The 4,975-nt window shown below is 45.6% G+C and overlaps 1 pseudogene across 1 annotated transcript in view; it reads left to right on the top strand.

Moving 5' to 3' along the window:
- Positions 1 to 2,037, top strand: part of LOC310709778 — a 2,729-nt pseudogene extending 692 nt beyond the window's left edge. The window contains exon 2 of the transcript in view: positions 1,332 to 2,037. The product of the transcript in view is annotated as an uncharacterized misc_RNA (transcript). The remainder of the gene's footprint in view (positions 1 to 1,331) is intronic.
- Positions 2,038 to 4,975: the final 2,938 nt, after the last annotated feature.

The raw sequence follows: 4,975 nt of genomic DNA, 5'->3' as shown, positions 1-4,975 counted from the left end.
GTGTACCTCCACTGAATACTGGCCCAGAAGGTAAACTATAGCATGGTTAACCAGGTCACAAGCATATTGAATACTGCAAGGACAGAGAAGGTCACATGACAAGGAGAGATTCCTATAAAACTTTCCAAGCCAGGCTTGTTCTGTAGTCTGTATGCAACACGTGGGGTCTCTTTTTCATGTCAGGGAACTTTTAATATCTGAATTTGAAGATTGAAAAAAAATATTGGCTTGTAGAAAATAGGATAGTTGGATGTTAATGATGAGTAAATGCTATATTAAGCTGAAGGACAGAGTCTTTTAATCATTTTTCATTTTCTTTTCTCTTTTTTTCTTTCTTGCCTCTGTTCCTTTTTAGATTACATTTTTAAAGTATTTCTTTTATTCTGGTGTATTATGAAAAGATACTTTGTATTGGGTAGGTCTTTGGAGAAGTATCAGCAAAAACAGATATTTTATTTAAAAGATACTTTGTATTGGGTAGGTCTTTGGAGAAGTATCAGTAAAAACAAATATTTTATTTAAAAGATACATTGTATTGGGTAGGTCTTAGGAGAAGTATCAGTAAAAACAGATATTTTATTTTAAAAGAGAGAGAAATAATCTTAGGGTGCATTTGTAAACATATTTCCAAATGAATAAGTCCTACTGAATCTTAAACAGAAACACGAATAGTCAATATAACTGCAGTTGACAATACAATTTCAATTTATTTTAAATTATCTGTATTTATTCGTCCTGCTACATCGTTTGTCACCAGATCAGGATGGGTTGTATCCTACATAAAATGAAAAAACTGTATTCTAAATGCTTTTATCTGTCAGATTTTGCCTGTCTCCTTAAAAGATGTGCAGATACCAACCAATCAAACCAGAACTTAGTGGGTCTTAAGAAACTCCACTTTTCAAATGTTGAAAAACTGCCAGTGGTGTTTTTTACATTATTAAAAGAAAAACATCTATTATTATTACAGTGCCAAAAGGCTCCACAGTGAATACAGATAACCATAGCAAACTAGATTTGTTGATATGGATTAAAAACTGTTTGCATCTCAAGCAGCAGCAAAACTCACTCCATGACTTGTACAGTCAGAATGCTGAATCACTTCTCTTAGCCAGCAAAACTTCCTGCATCAGAGAGCCGGTCTGCAAAACTTCCAGTGTGTCAGCTGCCAGCAAGCCAGTAATGACAGTTCCACACCAGGCCCCCCCTAGGGCTGAGCCAATGGAACAACGCCCGGCTATCTACATGTATGCAGGAAGCAGGCCTTCCCGGGGCTACACAGAGGCTGCGTTGGAGGTGGAACAGCATTTCACCATGGGACTTTGACTCAGCCAGATTCAGAGTGCTTTGGAGCGTTTCCATGGGACGGAGGCTCGTATTCTCCTGCTGGGATCCAGATGCAGATGGCAAAACAACCCTCCTCTATAAGCTGAAGCTGAATGAAACCATAATGACCATTCCCACCATTGGCTTCCACGTGGAAACAATAAGGCCCATCAGCAACGTCTCTTTCACCATGTGGGATGTGTGTGGTCAAGAACGGGTCAGGCCGTTCTGGAGGCATTACCAGCCCAACACAGATGGGCTGGTATTCGTGGTGGACAGCGTGGATTACGTTCGCTTTGAGGAGGCCAGGTCCGAGCTTAGAAGCTTTGTTGGGTGACGAGCTCTTTCACGAGGTGCCCGTGATGCTGCTGGCCAACAAGCAAGACTTGCCCGGAGCGCGGGCCCCCCCTGGAGGTGGCAGGAAAAATGGGGCTGAGGAAACTGCAAGGCCACCGGTGGCATGTGCAGGGCTGCTCTGCCCTGACCGGAGAAGGGATCTCCGAGGCAATGGGAAAGTTGGCCGAGATGGTCAAGCTGCGTTGCCAAGCCCAGGGCTCATAAGTCAGTTGGGGAGGCATATCAAGATCCATCGACATAGTAGAGCAGGGGTCAGCAAACTTTTTCATCAGGGGGCCGGACTATATTTTGAAAATATAGCTCCCAGGCGGTGTGCACCACGCGCTGCGACCCATTGTCCGAGGCTGGATCAGCGGGCAGGCCGTGCACGCGGAGCACTGGGCAGGCGGCACACAGCTTGCCCTCCAGCTGCTCCAGCGTGGCCGCCAAGCTCGCCACCAGCAGCAGCACCAAGCCAGGCATGGTGGCAGCAGGCGCACAAAGCTCTGGCTGAAGCCCCGTGACGCACCCTTCACAATGCCCATGGCGCAGCCCAGACCTGCCACCCACCCACTGACCTCTCCGTCCATGGCCGTGCCAGGTTTACCTCAGCTGCGCCAGCGTCACCGCCCACCCAGAAGCCGTGCTAGTGTCATGGAAATCAGTCCCCGTGCGGCAAGGCATCCGCAGTGCATGGGGACTAACCGAGCGGGCGGCAGGGTCCATAGGCCAGATTTACGAGCCTGGGGGGCCACATCCAGCCCCCGGGTCTTAGTTTGCCAGCCCCTGTAGTAGAGCATGAAACTCTTACTCTCAGGGTTGTGGGTTTGAGCCCCACATTGGGCAAAAGATTACACTGCAGGCGGCTGGGCTAGGTTACCTTTGTGGTCCATCCCAATTTCTTGGATTCTTGCATGGAGGACACAAGATCCTGCTTCTTGTTTGCTTGTTCTGGCTGAGATGCCCTTGCCAAGGTTTTTTCAACTGCACAAGGTCTATATGGAACACTATCCTGTTTACCAACTGCTGCCATGGGATTTCGGAGAAGGCACACATGCTGTTGTTTCTTGGACACTGAATCCGGTGTACAGTTCACAGGAGTTTCATGATATGTAGTTTGGACCAATAAAGGCATTGGCCTAATTTGGAATGTCCCTTATGGGTTTCCATTGCTGCTTTTACTTTTTATTCAACATATCGTTAGCCAGAGTACATAACCAAAAAAAGAAAATTCCTGGACTTCAAAACCTGAATAATCAGCCCCACCAATATCGTGTCTGGATCCTTGGCTATTTGAGTGCTTCTGCAATGTAAACGAAAGTTTATCATTTTGCCTTCTACATCCCCACTTGTTCTGTTTGGGAACTGGAAAGTCCCCTTCCTCCCCTCTCATTTTATACCTATAGCCTACCTGATTTCTTTCTCTTCTTTAATGACTCAGCGTTTTGCCACTTTGGTTTTATAATGTTTTATTACTGTCATGTCCAAGCTTTTGCAAACCATTTAAATTTATTTCATTGGAAAGAAAACATGTGGTTTTTTAAACAGATAAATAAAACTGGAGTGATTAAAAAAAAATTATACTAAAAAGGATCTACGAGGGGGGAATAATTATCTACATTGAGAACAAGGGTGGGAGGAGAACCTGCTGAGGAGGGGGCAGATTCGGCCTCCAAGGAATGTGCTGCAGTGGACAGTGCATTCCTTGGAGGCTGGATTGGCTGCCCCTCCGGATTCTGCCGCCTGAGGCGTTCTCCTCACCTTGCCTCATGGGTAGGCCGGCCGTGCTACTTGTCCCAATGGCTGTGTTCACCCTCCAGTGTTGGAGGTAGTACGTCTCTCTGTACCAGAGTGCCGACTGGTGATAACTGTGGCAAGATTCAGGTAGAGCTCTGTTGTCGTGTGCGTTTGTTTTTCTCCGTGACCGAGCTGTGACAAATAGGCTGCAGACAGCCTCCTCTGTGTCAGAATCAGGCCTGACTTCCTGTGGTCTTACCCTGCGGTGTGACTAATGTGTAGGGGAGAGAAGGAGAGATGAAGAGAGGTGGGGCTCTTGTTATGAAGGATTGCTGGTGGAGAACAAGTGGATTCAGTGGAGCAGGTGGTCCTCTTCATTTTCTGCCTCTCACCCTAAGGACAGCCTGTTGTTGCTTTTTAAGGATGAAGGAACTGTGTGGGGATGGGGTTCATGCATCCATCTTTTATCTGTGAGGGGAGAATTAAGCCTATAGATCTCTTTCCCCCCTCTTTCTCTTTCTATCTTTCTCTCTATCTCTGGACAGGTTCTCTGTGCTAGAAGACCACCGCATCCTTTCTCACCACTGTTGCCATTTTTCATGCATCTCTCTCCAGCTGGAGTAACAAAGGTGGGTGTGCCCTTGTTTGCAAGTGCTGGAGTCCACACACACACACACACACACACACACACACATCTCCATCCTTCGCCCCGCTGAAATTCTGTGCAAGCTGTTGTATTTCAGCATTTGTTTCCAGTCACTTTTTATAGGAGATGTCGTGAAACAGATTAATCCCTTTCCTTTTAAAGGGGTTTTTTTTGGGGGGGGGGAATCGGTCAGAGCATCCTAAGGATTAACCCAATAAGGGTATTGCCGAAAGGGGGGGGGGAGGGGCTAAACCATCCAGCAGGAATCCTCAGGAAGGCAGTCGCCCTGTTAAGTTGGTGCTGTCAGAAAGATAATATTTGCATTCAGCTAGGATTTTGCCCACAAAGGTTAATCTTACCATTTGCCCTCTGTCCTTTCTTTAAATTAAAACAGTGATCTGAAGCATGGCCAGTAAGCCCTCTTTGTCTGTGCGGGTTCTACATTAAACCAGCATTAAGTACCCCCTGCCTTGTTTCTGTTAACAAAGAGCTGTCATTAAAAGGTAAAAGGGATGCGGGTGGCGCTGTGGTCTAAACCACAGAGACTCTTGGGCTTGCCGGATCAGCTGTCATTACAGCTTATTGATGAGGGTGGAATCCAAAGTGGGAAATTCATGGCAGAATGTGTGGCATGTAGGATGGTCTTTGCTTCTTGAGATACTTCAGAATGTCCATTGCTTGCAGACAGGGTAATCTCTTAAATTTCTTTATTTTTAAATACTTGCAAAGCCATATGTGACTTTTAAAACAAAATAAAATTTCAGAAACTATGCACAAATACATAAAGTTCTATATTCCACAATAAATGTGCCTTAGGGCATTTATTAGAAATCATCATATTTATAATTAATCCAGGTTGTACCTTATCACCATTGTGTTTCCTCATATTAAATCAAAGCAATATTGCCTTCTTGGAAATAAAGCATTCTG

Source organism: Podarcis liolepis (genome assembly GCF_965112155.1).
Source record: "Podarcis liolepis genome assembly, chromosome: 6".
NCBI classification, from domain to species: domain Eukaryota; kingdom Metazoa; phylum Chordata; class Lepidosauria; order Squamata; family Lacertidae; genus Podarcis; species Podarcis liolepis.
This window is presented reverse-complemented; position numbering and strand designations above follow the sequence as displayed.